General features: G+C 42.4%; 1 protein-coding gene across 4 annotated transcripts in view; it reads left to right on the forward strand.

The window, feature by feature from the left end:
* Positions 1-17,287, forward strand: part of KCNQ5 (potassium voltage-gated channel subfamily Q member 5) — a 567,647-nt gene that overhangs the window by 351,503 nt on the left and 198,857 nt on the right. The window lies entirely within an intron of this gene.

A 17,287-nucleotide genomic window follows, 5' to 3' on the forward strand; every position in this document is an offset into this window, starting at 1 on the left:
AGAACACAGCCACACCATTCATTTAGCTACAACTGCAGACCTGAGTAACTCCAAGAGAGACTATGTGGCTCACGTAGTCTAAAATATTTATGATCTGGCCTTTTGCAGGAAAAGTTTGCCAATCTCTGCTGTAAATCTTTCTCCTTTCCCTTCCTCTCCTGCAGAAGGCAATAACTAGTGGGAAAAGACATAGCCTAGACTCTCTTATGGCAAGAAGGGGAAATAATGCGTTTTCTCGCTAGACTGTGCAGGTGATACTTCTGGGTCCCTGCCAGCCTCGTGCATTTTGAAGGGCCCAGGAATCAGAAGCCATTTCTGGCTCTTCAGTAACACAGCCTTGCTGCCACTGCTGTCTGAACAGAAGCAGAAACATCAGAGTACCCAGAAACAACTGAATTTTAATGGATGGGGATGCTAGGGTGTATTTTGTGAATCCCTGTCACTTTACTCGTGAGAAAACTGAGATATTTTTAGAGGATGGGTGCCTATGCAAACTGAAGATCTGGAGCAAAACTCAACTATTACCACTTTCAACTTTTATATTTTTCCATCACCACTTAATATGTTTTAGTTTCAATCATGTACCTGAAACAACAACAGAATTTAAGTAAACATCTCTAAAATTGTCAGTGAAGGGTATAATATTAAATACAGCCACATTTTGTCTCACTTTTTTGGGTTGTTTGTGGGTTTTTTTGGTTTCTTTTCATGGGACTATAATTGCCTTACAATATTATATTAGTTTCAGGCGTATGACATAGTGATTCAATATTTTTATACATTGCAAAATGATCACCACGATAAGTCTAGTTACCATTTGTCACCGTACAAAGTTATTACAGTATTATCTACTATATTCCCTGTGCTGTACATTACATCCCCATGATTTATTTCATAACTGGAAGCTTGTACCTCTTAATCTCCCTCATCTATTTCGCTCATTACCCCACTCCCTCCCCTCTGACAACCACCAGTTTTTTCTCTGTATCTATGAGTCTATTTCTGTTCTATTATGTTTGTTTGTATCATTTTTTAGATTCCAAATATAAATGAAATTATACAGTACTTATCTTTCTCCATCCCACTTATTTCACTTAGCATGATATCTTCTAGGTCCATCCATGTTGTCAAAATGGCACGACTGCATTCTTTTTTATGGCTGAGTAATATTCCGTTTGTATATGTATACCACATCTTATTTATCCATTCTTCTATGAGTGGACACTGAGGTTGCTTCCATATCATTCCGATTGTAAATAGTGCTGCATGAAAATAGGGATGTATATCTTTTCAAATTAGTGGGGTTTTTCTTTGAAAAATATCAAGAAGTGGCATTGCTGAATCATATGGTAGCTTATTTTTGGTTTTTTGAGGAGTCTCCATACTGGTTTTTATAGTAGCTCAACCAATTTAAATTCCCACCAGCAGTGCACAAGGGTTCCCTTTGCTCCACATCCTTGCCAACACTTATTTCTCATTTTCTTGATGATAGCCATTCTGACAGGTGTGAGGTAATATCTCACTGTGGTTTTGAATTTCATTTCCCTGATGATTAGTAATGTTGAGTATCTTTTCATGTTGGCCATCTGTTTGTCTTCTTTGAAAATTTTCTATTCAGGTCCTCTGCCCATCTTTAATAGGGTTGTTTGGGATTTTTTTTTTTATGTTGAGTTGTATGAGTTTTTAAAATATTTTTGGATATTAACCCCTTATCAGATATACCATTTGTAAATATCTTCTTTCATTCAGTAGGCTGCCTTTTTGTTTTGTTGGTGGTTTTCTTCACTGTTTGATGTAGTCCCAATGTTTACCTTTGTTCGGGTTTCCCTTGCTGGAGGAAACATTCAAAAAATGTTGCTGAGACTGATGTCAAAGAGCTTCCTGCCTATATTTTCTTCTAGGAGTTTTACAGTTTCAGGTCTGACATTTAAGTCTTTAATCCATTTTGAGTTTAGTTTTTTTTTTATGGTGTGAGAAAATGTTCTAATTTCATTGTTTTACAGGTAGCTGTCCAGTTTTCCCTGCACCACTTATTGAAGAGAATGTCTTTCCTCCACTGTATATTCTTGCCTCCTTTGTCATAGATTAATTGACCATAGGTGTGTGGGTTTATTTCCAGGCTCTCTATTCTGTTCCATTGATCTATGTGTCTGTTTTTGTGCCAGTACCATGCTGTTTTGATTACTATAGCTTTGTAGTATAGTACAAGGTCTAGGAGAGTGATACTCTGAGGTCTAGGAGAGTGATACCTCTAGCTTTGTTCTTTTTTCTCAAGATTGCTTTGGAAATTCAGGGTCTTTTGTTGTTCCATAGGATTGTTTGTCCTAGTTCTATGAAGAATATCATGGGTATTTTGATAAGGATTGCATCAAATCTGTAGATCACTTTGGGTATTATGGACATTTTAACAACATTAATTCTTCCAATCCAAGAGCATGAGATATCTTTCCATTTTGTTGTGTCATCCTCTACTTCCTTCATCAGTGTTTTATAGTTTTCAGAGTATAGGTCTGTCACCTCCTTGCTTAAGTTTATTCCTAGGTATTTTATTCTTTTTGATGAGATTTTAAATGGGATTTTTTTTTTTTTTTACTTTCTATTTCTGATATTTCACTATTAGTGGATAGGAACACAGCAGATTTCTGCATATTAATCTTGTATCCTGCAACTTTGCTGAATTCATTTATAATTTCTAACAGTTTTTGGGTGGAGACTTCAGGGTTTTCTAAATAAAATATTATGTTATGTGCAAATAGTGCCAGTTTTACTTCTTCCCTTCCAGTTAGGATGCCTTTTATTTCTTTTTCTTATCTGATTGATGTGGCTAAGACTTCTAGTACTGTGTTAAATAGAAGTGGCAAGAGTGGGCATCCCTGTTTTGTTCCTGATGTTAGAGGAAATGCTTCCGGCTTTTCACTGTTGAGTGTGATGTTGGTTGTAGGCTTGTCACATATGACCCTTATTACGTTGAGGTATGTTTTTTATACTCACTTGTTAAGAGTCTTTATCGTGAAAGTATGTTGAATTTTGTCAAAAGCATTTTCTGCATCTATTGAGATGATGATATGATTTCTGTTCTTCAGTTTGTTAGTGTGGTGTATTATGTCAGTTGATTTATGGATATGTAGTCATGCATCCCTAGGATAAATCCCACTTGATCATGGTATATGATCCTTTTAGTGTATTGTTGAATCTGGCTTTCCAACATTTTGTTAAGGATTTTTGCATCTATGTTTATCAGTGACGTTGGCCTGTAATTTTCTTTTTTTGTGGTGTCTTTGTTCTTGGTATCCTTTATTCTCTACTCTTGTGATTTGGTGACTGTCTTTATTGTTATGCTTGGATTCGTTTCTGTTTTTTGTGTGTGTATTTGTTATAGATTTTTGGTTTGTGATTACCACGAGGTTCATATATTAGTGTGTGTGTGTATATATATATATATATATATATATCCCCCCACACACACACATATATGTATACACACACATATATAAAGTTGAGATTATTTTAAGTTGATGATCTCTTAAGTTTGAATGTATTCTAACAACTCTGCATTTTTCCTCCTCCCCTTGCACATTTAATGTTTTTGACATCATATTTTATAAATTTTTATTCTATGTATCCCTTAACCTACTTATTGTGGATATAGATGATTTTACTACTTTGTCTTTCAGCCTTCCCACTAGCTTTATAAGTGGTTGATCTACTACGTTTACTGTGTGTTTGCCTTTACCAGTGAGATTTTTCCTTTCAAAATGTTCATATTTCTAGTCGTGGTCTGTTTTTTTTGTTTTTTGTTTTTTTTTCAGTTTAAAGAAGTCCCTTTAACAATTTTGCTGGTTTAGTGGTGCTGAACTCTTAGCTTTTGCTTGTCTGTAAAGCTTTTGAGCTCTCCATCAAATCTGAACAAGAACCTTACTGGGTAGAATATTATTTTTTTTTTTTTAAACATTTTTATCAGAGTATAATTGCTTTACAATGGTGTGTTAGTTTCTGCTTCATAACAAAGTGAATCAGCTGTACATATACATATATCCCCATATCTCTTCCCTCTTGCGTCTCCCTCCCACCCTCCCTATCCCACCCCTCTAGGTGGTCACAAAGCACCGAGCTGATCTCCCTGTGCTATGTGGCTGCTTCCCACTAGCTATCTATTTTACATTTGGTAGTGTATATAAGTCCATGCCACTCTCTCACTTCATCCCAGCTTACCCTTCCCCCTCCCTGTGTCCTCAAGTCCATTCTCTACATCTGCATCTTTATTCCTGTCCTGCCCCTAGGTTCTTCATATTGTAGGTTTTTCCTCTCATCATTTTGAATATATCATGCCACTCCCTCTGGCCTCGAAGTTTCTGCTGAAAGATCAGCTGATTGTCTTATGGGAGTTCCCTTGTATGTAAGTAGTTGCTTTTCTCTTGCTGCTTTTAAGAGTCTCTCTTTAACTTTACTTTTTGCCATTTTAATTATAGTATGTCTTGGTGTGGACCTCTTTGGGTTCATTTTGTTTAGGACTCTCTGTGTTCGTGTACCTGGATGTCTGTTTCCTTCCCCAGGTTAGGAAAGTTTTCAGCTATATTTCTTCAAATAAGTTCTCTGTCCCTTTCTCTTTCTCTTCTCCTTCTGGGACCCCTATAGTGTTGATGTTCTCTCAGATGTCTCTTAAACTATCCTCTCTTTTTTTCATTCTATTTTGTATTTTCTGTTCAGCTTGGATGATTTCCACTATTCTATCCTCAAGCTTGCTGATCTGTTCCTCTGTATCATCTAATCTAATGTTGATTTCTTCTAGCTTTTTTTAAAATTTCAGTTATTGTATTCTTCAGCTCTGTTTTTTCCTTTATATTTCTAGCTCTTTCTTAAACTTCACACTGTGTTCCTCCATTCTTCTCCCAAGTTCATTGAGTGTCTTTATGATCATTACCTTGAACTCTTTATTGGCTATGTTGCTTATCTCTACTTTGCTTAGTTCTTTTTTTTTTGGGTTTTATCTTGTTCCTTTGTTTGGAACATATTCCCTTGTCTCCTTATTTGGCCAAGTTCTCTGTGCTTATTTCTATGTATTGGGTAGGTTGGTTCCACTTCCCATCTTGGAGAAGTGGTCTTATGTAGGAGATGTCCTATGGGACCCAACAGCACACTCCCCACCTGTCACCTGAGCTATATGCTCTAGGGGTGCCCCCTGTGTGGGCTCTGTGGGCCCTTCTCTTGTGGCGGGCTGACTATTGTGGATGTGCTGGTAGGCAGGTTGGCCCCCGTCCCAGTTGGCCACCAGGTCCTGCCTTGTGTAGTGGTTGCTGGTACGCTGGTTGGCAGGGCCAGATCCCAGCGTGGCTGGCTGTGGGGCCCAGGGAGCCCAGGTTTGGCGCTGGCATGCTGATAGGCAGGTAAGCCCCCGGCACTACTAGGCTGGAAGAAGAACCCCAAGCTGGTGCTTGACTGCACCAGTGTCCTCCTGATAAAATGAGCCCCCAGATGGCTGCTTCCAGTATCTGTGTCCCTAGCAGGAGTCCCAGTTGCCTCCTGCCTCTCTGGGTGTCTTTCTGAGATCAGCAAGTAGGTCTGACCCAGGCTTCTTTCAGATTACGGCCTCTGCACTTGGACTCAGAGCTTGTGAGACTTTGTGCACTCCTTTTCAGGGTGGAGTCTCTGTTTCCCCCAGTCCTCTGGCTCTCGTACGTAAGCCCTGCTGGCCTTTAATGCCAGCTGCTCTGGGGTGGGGGCTTGTGTTTCCAGTGCAAGACCCCCTGTGATTGGGAGCCAGTGTGGGGCTCAGAACCTCTGCAGTTGGGGTTATCCTCCTGTTCGTTGGTCCCGTACCTGGGGGTGTGGGTCTTGACTAAACTGTGGCTCTGCCCCTCCTACCCATCTCGTTGTGGTTTTTTCTTTGTATCTTTAGTTGTGGGAAATCTTTTCTGCTAGTCTGCAGGTGGTTCTTGTAGACGGTTGCTGTGTGGGTAGCTGTAATTCTGGTGTATCCATGGGAGGAAGTGAGCTCAGGGTCTTCCTGCCCCACCACGGTAGCCACGCCCACCTCAGTTGTGTTTATTATATACATGGAACCACCAACTTCACTGTTTTGGAAACAAACACAAAATATTCTTGATGTCTATCAACATAGCAGCAGCAAGAGAAAGCAGACCCTTTTACTTACTTACTGGGTCCTGGAGGAGTGTCTACAGTTTTTAAAACTGACTACAATATATTTTTAGAGGTGGGAAATAACGTTCTGTCTAGTGTCTGTCTATGCTTGCCAGCTTTGCTGGTCCATAAACTTTTCAGGGGCTCCACTCGGTGTGATGCCGCTTTCAGCTTCCATTCAGCTCAGTCACCAAGAGCAACAAGTGCCATTGCAGGTCAGTCCCCAAAAGAAACATGCATCTTCCTTATCCCTTGGGCAGGTACTTACATGTGTAGTAGTTTCAGAGTTTATGGTTACTACTATCTGGAGACATCTGTTTTCTGGGTTTATTTTTTTCTGATGTTGTACCACATCATAAAGTCTACTGCCAAGAGTACTTTACTTGCAAAGATTTTGTTTTCTGCTGTTTTAGTCACTTTACTACTTTATTTCTGTAGGCCAAATAGAGAAAATCAGTAGCAGTCACCCACTCCGTAGCCCCCATAGCATAACCTGACTCCACTGGGTTGAAAGTTTTTATTCTGTGAGACTTAAAAGTCTCATTTCACGAGAAGTGATGGGTCCTCCTGGCACATGTGTAACAAAGAGCTGCACCAAGATTTCTCATGTACTGTGACTGCTCTCAGGAAACCTTTTAAGGAAAATCTATTTTTAAAGTAAGTGGATCATATGGATCCACTTATGAAACAAATTCATAATTGATATTTTATTACCAAATATAGTACTTTAAAATAGCTTTTTGCTTAAAACTTTAAGCCTACTTTTATCCCCTTTTACTTTTCTTCCAATAAAAATATTTAAATAAATTATTTCAGAATTTCTGTTATTCATTTTCAGATAACATAATGGTTATTATCATATATTCATAGAAAATTGCAATGATTAAGTTATTATTTGCCTAATAAATTGACCATCTTTTTATGGAAAAATCATTCAGGCCAGACAACTATTGTCAAACATCTTTTAACATATGTTTTCAACCTTTGCCGTAGCTCACTTTCTTGCATAAACAGACCTTTTGAAACAAAGCATGGAAAATTTAATCCACATGGGTTCATATTATCAAAACTATTAGACTGGATTATTTTTCATGGTGTCAGCACCAAAATTACCTCTTGAAAAGATGCCTTTAAAAGGAACATTCACATAGATTGTACAATGTTGTCCCTTCCCCAGCCTTTACAGACAGCTTTTATTTCATTCACGGCTGTGGTTAGCATGCTCTTCTGCTGGGGCCCCTTTCTCAGTCGGGCAACTGCATGTGGCCTGTGCATCAGCAAGGCAGCCCTGGTCAGCAGTCCTTAGCGCTCATTTTAAGGGTGAATCTCTGCCTGGTCAATTCAACCGAGGCTCCTTCCCACGTACAGACCGCAGCCCGGCAGCTTCTCGGTGCTGCCACCTGTTAATTCCGAGCAGCCTCGAGTCCCTTCCAGAAGCTGGAGTAGCAAGGGACTGGACGCTGAGGTCCAGCAGGCCAAGGCCGCTGTGCGTCACGAATGTCCTGCAACTAGTCAGCCTGGGGGACGTGGTCACGCCTCCCAGCCCAGCTGCCTTATCACGTTGTCGTTCACGTGGGTTTCCCTAGGCACGCCGTCAAGTTACCTGAGCACCTCAGACCCTGCTGGGCATCGTCCCATGTTTTACATTTTCAAATGTCCTGCTTTATAAGCAGAGGTTTTAGATTATAAGTCACTTTAATTCTGTCATGATTTTATCCTTGTTAAAACTTGTAGAAATTGTGTAGCAATTATGTGTCAATGGGATGCTCAGTTGGCATTTTTAAAGCAATTTGGTATTTATATACTTATTTGTTATGTTGAAACACAAATTCTGAGTTTGATGCTGCCTCATTTAGTCTTTAAAACAGCTCTAGGGGAGAGGCAGTGAGGTATGTGGACAGGGGGCTGGATGGGCCAGAAAGCAGGAGCGTGGGTACCAGCTGCCACATGACTTACTGACTCAGAGGAGCAGCACGTGGAAGGGTGAAGTCCCATTATTATATCCCATTATCATATTACACATGGTACTGTGCAGAAGATAGAGCAGATGGGGCTGCCCAGAGGGTCTGTCTCTCTGGGAGAATGGAGGAATTAATGTTCCGGTGGGGATCTTAAAACCCAGGCAAAGGAGTTTGGATGTGACAGCAAAAGAAAGGAACCATAACTTTTAAAACAGGGAATTGGCATGATAGAAGCAGTGCTTTAGGGAGCAGAGCCAGGAAGGCCTGTGCCAGCTGAATCCCAAATGCACCATTGCTTTGGCTTGACAGGTCGTGGGATTTCACTTCTGAAATTCAAAATTCAATAAATGTCACCTTCTTAGTAAGACCTTCCTGGGCGCTCTGTCCAAACTTTCAGTTCCCTGAGTGTCTGCATCCTGTCCTTTATTTAGCAGGTATCGCTCTCTAACATTGTATACATTTTATTTATTTACATTGTTTATGACCCAACTCTCCTACTAGAATGTGAGGCACAGATTTTTGTCGGTCTTATTCACTACTATGCCTTCAGCACCAAGAACAGTGCCTGGTACACGGCAGGCCCTGAGTAATACATGTTACATGAATAAATGAATTTGCTAGTACAGACCTGATTCTGGTTACTGGTAATAAAGTGGCAAATAAGAGAGAGAATCTGTTCCTGCCCTCGTGGAGCTTACATTCTAACAGAAGAGACCAAAATAAACAAGCAAATAAGAATCCCAGATGACGCTGTTTGCTCAGAGGAAAATATAACAGGGAAACAAAGATATAAAATATCAGATAGAATGCTCTCCTGTTGCATACATTGAATATAGGACAGTAGGAAAACTGGTTTTGTTTTTTATTTTAAATTTGTTGTCTCTGAACCATGTACACTGGTTTTCAGTCTCAGTAGTGTTTCCTGGAAAGGACACAGAAACAGCCTGCAGAGGCAAGGACCTGACTGGTGGGTTTCTAAATTGCAGACCTCGGGCCCTTTAGGAAATAGTGTTCTGTTGCCTCTGAAGACAAGCACAGAACACCTGGGGACTCTTGGAGTAGGGAGTTGGTAGTTCATGCTAGGAATAAATGAATCAAGATTAACATAAAATGTAAAAGCAACAAATGTAAACAGCTTTTCAGAAACTTAAGTGAGAGAAATTTAGGTTTAGTTTACATTGTTAAATTTGAGCCAGTGGTGTCATTTGCTTCTTTAAAAAGAGTGCAACTTTAGGCTGCATTAATACTCCTACTTCAAAGAAAGAGGAGTTATAGACAAAATCACGCCTTCATCAGGTATACCCCAGATACCCTGTATCATTCAGAAAGGACTTGAGGCCGTTAACAGAGGGATCTGCACTGTTATAAACGAGTCACAAATTCACTGCCGAGCTTCCTAGCAGCCAAGGCGAGGAGACAACTATGTTAAAAGATCGCTGTCTCCATAAAGTAAAACCCCATCATTTTTCCCAGAAGCAACGGATGGTGCTTTGGCTTGATGGATCATAGGATTTCACCTGTGTTCAAGACACAAGTGTTCAGAGTTTTCTTACAAACCCCGTGGCTCAGCTCTCCAGACCTCTCACCAGGTACCTGTCCTCCCAAGGGTTGTAGCATCTATCCTGCCTGAATTTCCACTTCTTTTCTTCAAGGATATTATAAACCACTTACCAGTGCTTTGCTGAAATCAAGACTTTTTATCTGTACTCTATGCCCCTGATATAGCAAGCTGGGAAACCAATGAAAACAGGAAATAAGCATAGTTTAGTATTTCTTACTGTTGGTGAACCTGTGTTGCTTTCTGGTAATCATAGCTGTTCTCTTGAATTTTTAAAAATTCATTTGCTTATATTCTATCTGGGATATTTGTAGGAGTTGTGATTGAGCTTATCAATATACAAAGTCCAAGGTGCCCTACTTTACTCTTTTTTTTTTTTGACACTCAGAATATTTTCCTCTCTTTAGTCATTTAGGACCTATTACATTTTTCAAGATTTATTAACATTTATCCATAAAAGTTTTTCAATTTCATCCACAAACACTTTGATGCCTTATAACATAATAAATCTGAACCCAGCAACATAAAATCATTAAAAATGGCCAACAATTTGCCCGTCATTTTGCAAGAAGATGTTTCTTGTGATAAAATCCTGAGAAATTTCTTACATGATACCTCATTGAACAAATACAAGGTGAAGTACAGGGGAACTCTTAAAATATAGTAAATTGGTTAAAGGCTTTTTACTCCTCAAGAAAACAGCAAAAAAGCAAACATAGTTTCGTGGAAATAGTTCTATGAGCAATCAAGGTAATGAGGTCCGAGTACACAGGCTGTCAGTGGCCACGTTTGCTCCACGCCCTGTGACGTGGCAGGAAAAATACAGGAAAATGAGCAAGTGCGTATCTTCAAGACAGTCTTTTTTGAAAGCAGACTTTTGCTGATAGCTGGGCAGTGGAAAGTTTGGATTTGGACTCCCTGGCAAGAACTGAGGGTGCAGATATTTCACGCTGATGACTAAACGCTCCATCTTTTGCTGAGACTGGAGGATAATGATGGGCCTGAGTCAAACTTGAGGGATGCGGGAACGAACGGGATGTGCTTTTAAACAGCAGTGACGAGGAGACAGACATGGGCGCTGCTTGACACGCGGGGTGTGTGTGAGCTGAGGGCTGACGGGGAGTCGTGGTAAAGCTGCCTCCAGTGTCTGAAGAACAGGCATGGAGGGAGGGGCGCATCCTCGGGGTCCAGGCCCTGGAGAGGAGGGTGAGGTGAGGAGGGGCCCCGGAGCGGGGCCCCTGGCTCCAGCAGGAGTGTCTGTCACAGGCCTGTGCTTCTCTAAGTGCTGGGGGCTCAGGAGCTGGGCCTGCACAGTCGCCCACCAGTGACCTCTTTACAGCAGCCCCTGGCTCGAGAAGGAGCACAGTCAGATCCCTTCTCGCCCCTGGGATCCCTGCTCCTGGGGGAGAAGCAGGCCCGATGCTTCCGCTCTGAAGGGGGCTCTTGTACCGCTCTGGGTCTTCTTTCTTGTTTTCACTCGCTGGCATCAGCCTGGCCCTCTGCGGAAACTCGCCGTGCAAGCAGAAACCGCCCTTTCCTGGATCCTCTGATCTCCTTTTCACCCCACACAGGTGTAAAAGGCAGCGTTTCTCTTTTTGAAACTCTTAGCTGATGACCTATTTTTGCAACTTCACAGAGGTTACGGTGCTAGTATTTATTTATCAGGGTCTTTATTAACGTGTAGGGCTCATTGCACCTGAAAAGCAGTATTGTGCAGTGTTTTTAATCAAATATTCCAGCTCACCTTTAAAGACACCAAAAATGTCGTATTTAATTTTTGCTGCTTTGCAGTGGAAGCTAGGGCATGCGGTGGATAGATTTCATGTGCGAGATGCCCTTTTATGGAAAAATTATGCAGAAAGGACATTTTGCAAAGTGCCAAGTTTAGAAATAAAGGCAAACTTAGGATGCTGGAAGAAAAAAAATGGTCTCCAGCCATTTCTCTTGTGGTGAGGTTTTGATTTCTTAGGGAGCATGTCCTCAGGCAAGTGCGGGGGCAGCCGGTGGGTCGTCTGTGGTCACTGATGCCTGCGTGTGGGCTCCAGCCCGCATCATTCACAATGCACGTCTGAGTTCTTGCCTCAAATACGCACTCTATTAAGATTTCCCTGGTGGTCCAGTGGTTAGGACTCCTGCGCTTTCACTGCCAAGGGCCCGGGTTCAATCCCTGGTGGGGGAACTAAGATCCCGCAAGCCACAGGGCTCAGCCAAAAAAATAAAATAAAATACACACTCTATCAAAGCAATACTGAAAAATTTATGAGAAGTCAGAGCTAGGGTTGAATTTCCTTGGGAAGTTATTTCTAAAGAGTTGTTTTCTTTAAAAACTTCCTATCTACTTCCTGTTAGCCTTCTTTATTTTTTAATCCCATGATTCCAATCCATTTAAGACATTCGAGATCTCCCCTCCCCCAGAGTTTTCCGAACAGTTGACTCACGTGGACAGTTACACATGGAAAGCGCATTGTCCCCCAAAAGCCTCGCCACGAGCACATTCTAGGTGGGACCGTGTGGTTAGGGCGGCCCACAGAGCTCGTGCTGCGAGTCCGCCTGCCAGCTGAGCTCAGCTCGCTGAGGGCCCGCGGGCGGCATCAGCCCTGCGCCTCCTTTCTCCACGGCAGAGTCCACAGTGGCTCCTGCGGGGCTGGGGTGGGGGGTGGTGTGTGTGAATGACGTTGCGTAACTTGCTTTATTTTCACATCACTTTAATTCTTGCAAAATGAACCCCTGCTCGAAGCATGACCTTGGCTTCCCAAGTCATGGACATCATCTGTTGCACAAGCCCCCATGATATTTCCAAGTAGAGCTTTCTACCAAAGTAAATCTGGCAAATTGGTTCTTAATTAGCCCGCAAAAGCTGATGGTAGTTTTCTGGAATAAACATAGAAGGCTTTGAGCTGATAATATTTTGCATCATAAATGCCCTTCTTCTCCTCTTAGAATAATCTCTGCCTTCTAAAGGACGAAAGGTCTACATCAAAGTGAATTTCCTCAGAAAAGAAATATAAATGATTGCTTCAGGCAAAATAAAAGCCAGTAGCTGTTACAGAATAATTTTGCAGGAATACAGATTTTATGATATCTCAGGATTAATGTATAAAAGAAAGAATATTCATATTTTTTCAAAATTATTTTAAAACCTACCTCTGGGGGAAAATAAACAATTAGGACTAAATATACGGAAGTAAATATCTAAAATGCTCTAGGATCAAAAAAACAAAACAAAACCTTACCTAAGTTGGTGACCTCCGCCAAACGGGCCATTTTCCAGCTCCCAGCCCCTGACCTCCTCATCTCCCACCACAGGCTTCTAATTTTTTGTGAGCCATGGACCCATCAGCAGTCTGGGAAAGCCTGTGAACCATTCCTCAGAATAATGTTCTTAAATGCATAAAATACAGGTGATTACAAAACAAAAAAATTATATTGAAATGCTATTGTTAACATAGTAAACAAGTTTCTGATATAGTAATATATGTGCTTCTTTATTAATGCGTTAAAAAAAACAACTCCCAGCAGTGGGTCTAATAACTACCATAATCTTGCAACAGTGATGCGGCAAAATCAGTATTTAAGAAGAAACGTAACTGTTTCATCTACAACTGTAAAACGGGATATGAAAATATCTGTGATTTCTCTGAGTGACAGAGTCACGAGTCCTGCTGACGCCATCATGGTTTTTGTCATGGTTCGTGACAAAGACGTAATCTTTTCCCATCCACTTTCACAGCCCCTCAAAGTTCTATCCGCAGACCCCTTGGAGGCCCGTGGGCCCTGGATTAAGACACCCCTTGTCCAGTGACTGTTGCCTCTGCTCCCACTTCTGTTCAGCCCACACACAGGTGGAGAGGGGGCATTGAGAGCGTGCACACAGGTGTGGGACCCTCAGGAGCAGGGAGGTCAGCAGAGCCACACTCGGACCCAGCAGTGCAGGCTGTCACCTCAGAGATGACGCTGTCAGCCCAGTGCTTCTCCAGCCAGGGAGTCTGTCTCTGGCAGGGCCACCGAGAGCCACTTCACAGCAGCGTGTGTCCATCCTTCTCCATGGTGTCACTCTCCAAGATGAGGAAGTGTCCCCAGATATCCTTTATGCCACTTACCCAAACCTTCTGTGCTCCGTCTGCACTTTCTTCTATGCTCGGTCTACACATTCACTTCCTCCAGGAGAAAAGCACTTCCATATTCCAGCCAGACTTTGTGCCCAAGATTCAGACCCACAATTCCATGTGGATGTCCAAGACTGGATTTGTCCTCTAATCCTCAAAATCGGTTTTTCCTCCTCACTCTCCTGACTTTTCCCCTCCTGGCTTGTTAGGAACATCACCAATAACTACGGACAGAAACCTCAGACTTCTCAGCGCCCCCTCCCTTCCCAACCTCTACGCCTGAGCCTAAGAGTTACCAAGTCAGGAAGCTCCTGTGTTCACAGCATCCAGTCTGCCTCTCTGTCCTACCCTCGTTTCTGCCAATGAGTTCACAACCTAACCTGGTCACCATCACTCCTGACCCTGCTTCTCAGGTACTCAGAGACATCCGAACACACACGCCTGCCGACTTATTTTCCCGCAGAGCAACTCTGACGATATTAGCTTCCTGTTCAAAAATGTTCAGTGGTTCCCACTGTCTACTGAACTAAAGACAGACCCTGACTTACCCACCATGGCCCCAGACTCCCAATTCAGCCACCTGTCTCATTCTGTGCTACAGTTAAGCTCGATAACTTTTTGTTCCATGAAACAGGGAGCAAATACTTTATCTTATTCATATTCTGCCGTGTTGCGTTTCTCCTGTGGTACCCTCTTTCTGGAATGTGTTTCTCCAGAAACTTCTCTTGTTGAAACCCAACCGTTCCTTCAAAGACCAGCTCCAGCAACACCCATTTTTGGAGATTTTCTTGATGTGCTTCCATGATTCCCAACTGAAGAGAACCCCTCCCCACTTTCAGGCACTGGGGCATTTCTCTTAGCACACGTCTGTCTCTACCCTTTATGATGACCCTGTGTGTTCACCTCACACACCGCACTGGATCTTCAGTTCCTTACAGGTAGGGGCTGCTCTGATTTACCCTCGTCCCTCGATTGTGCTTGGCATGACGTCTTTCACGGACATGTTTTCAGTGGAACCAAGATGATTCCTATGCAAAAAATGAACTTGCAGGAATGACCTGCCTTATGTTTTTCATGAACCACCAGAGGATAAGCTAGCTAGTAGGTGTTCACTCTACCCTGTTGATTGCTTAGTGAATTTTGGTGACACTGTACTTGCACCTGGCCTTCACCCACACGGGTGAATGGCCTAGAGTGTCCTTCTCCCCAGCCACCCAGCCATTGTGCTGACTAACTCCTCCTGGGCCTTCAAGGCTCATTTTGGTCCATACGTGCTTCAGGAAGTCTTCCCAAACCCCAAGTCTGGCTTCGTGGACATTCCACCTGTGCAGTCCTATGGAGCCCAGAACTTTGAAAGGTGCCACACTTGGTGTCATGCTCTGCTGTCACCATCTTGAAATTCTTAATACTTTTTAAACAAAGGGCCCTCACGTTTTCACTTAGCACTCAACTCCACAAGCGAAGTAACCAGTCCTGCCTAATCCCTCCCCTCTTTTATGCTCCTGGCATCCCCTGTACCTTCCCTATCCTTGCTATCATCACTCAGAATTTTAATTTTCTTTTTACATCTGTTTACTACCCTGTATGCCTCAACAGATCCTGAACTCTGAGAAGGCAAGAAAAGAAAATCTTATTTATTGTTATATGCCTGTGGCTCAGCCTGGTATTATATGCTTAATCAGTATTTTCTGATTGGACAAGTGGATGAATGGTTGAGGAAAGGAAGGAATTCATGAATTAATGAATGTATTTGTTCATCAAAGCCCCTCAGGCAGCCAGGGCAGTGCAGGTATTTGGCTTGCTGTCGTCAGATGGGTCCCCATAGAAATAACAGAATTCTAGCACAGAAACTACTCTTATCAGAAAGGAGGGTAAGATCAGCTCAAGAAGGAAAATGGGCAAAGTAGTGACATGAAGGGAAAAGATTAAGCAACACCCAACTGTTAATGAAGAAGCCGCTAGCAAAAGGGCTCATGATGTAGGTCTGTTTTGAACAAACACGGAGATCATGAGGCCGCCGTTGGGATGCCCCTGGAAGAAGGTGTCTTAGTGACTGAGTCATCCCCTGCTTGGCTTCTGCGAATGTTTTCTGCTGAACCTGGACTCAGGAGGCATCTACAGATAACAGCCCCTCCCTGGAGGGAAACATGTGTCACTGTCTTTACTTGATGCCACTTCATCCTCCAAACTCCCTCAGTGATCCCTGGATTTCACTTTCTCGTGAGTAGTTCGGGGGCCTGTAGGTGCACTGGAATCTGATGTCTAGTTTACAATTCCCAGTCTGCTAGGGCCAATTTAAAATACAGTCCGAACAATCCTGAATCATCAGGTACATGAGACAAAAGTTGATGAGTTTTTATTAACTCACGTACCAGGTTTTTTCCCTAGTAGAGTCCCTCCTCTTGAAGGCTTCTGCTATTCAGAATAACTACCTCCCTCTCGGTTGGAAGAGATAGAGAAGTACCCCCAGAAGTCTTGCTGAGCCAAGACGTCACTGCCGTCGTCCTCTGTGCTCCTCAGCGACACCATGTGGCAACTCAAGGACACACAGTGCTTGAACCCCTCTTCCTGCCAAGCAGCCTGGGATGAGTCACAAAATGTTCTTAATTCTCAGTTTCCATATCTGCAAAATGGGAACAATGAGATTTCTACTCCATAAATTTGAGAGGTTAATGTGGATAGTGCATGTGAAAGGGGCTTAGCCCAGTATCTCGCTTGTACGAAACCCTCCGAATGTGAGTAATTATCAGCATACCCACTTCGGGTTCTGTGCTGAAATAGATACAAAGAAATAAGGAATACATGGTATCAATCAGGAGTCAGCAAACTTTCCTCTAAAGCCCAGAGAGTAAATATTTCAGACTTTCGCTTAGAGCACAAGTCTCAGTTCTGCAGTTCTTGTGTGAGCGCAGCCATAGGGAATACACAAATGAACGGGTGTGGCTGTGTGCCAATAAAACTTTATTGGCCAGATTTGTCCCCAGGCCATAAGTCACCAATCCCTGGCTCTCAGCCCTTGGGAGCCCCCAGTCAAGTGTGGTAGAAAGACGTGCAGATTCATCAGAGCAAGTCAAGAGGAGGCAGAGGCCAGCTGTACTAAAGAACACAGAGCCGATGTTTTACAGGAGATTGTTGAGTAAAAGATGAGTATGATGTGAGTAAAAGTAAGAAATATGACTTTTAGGGAAAATAGATATTGGGATTTTTTTTTTTTTTTTAATTTCGGGATTAGTAACTTCAACTTTAAAACCAAGCCTGCCCTTTTTATTAGATGTTTACTTTGGGAACTCGGCTCACCTCCCTGGACTCCAGAAGTTCCGTATTTCTAGGAATAAAAATGTCTGTAGATGGGCTAGTAGAAAATGCTCTCTGTCACTGCAGCACAAGTAGAGCTGGGGGCATTTCTCTAGGGGTTTGACGGGAAGGGAATGGAAAGCACATGGGTAGCAGAGGAAGTCATTTTCTATTCTTATTATTACTATAAAGAAATGGCAAATGAGAATCCAGGAACAATATTAGACTGT

Source organism: Balaenoptera borealis, assembly GCF_965194805.1.
Source record: "Balaenoptera borealis genome assembly, chromosome: 9".
NCBI classification, from domain to species: domain Eukaryota; kingdom Metazoa; phylum Chordata; class Mammalia; order Artiodactyla; family Balaenopteridae; genus Balaenoptera; species Balaenoptera borealis.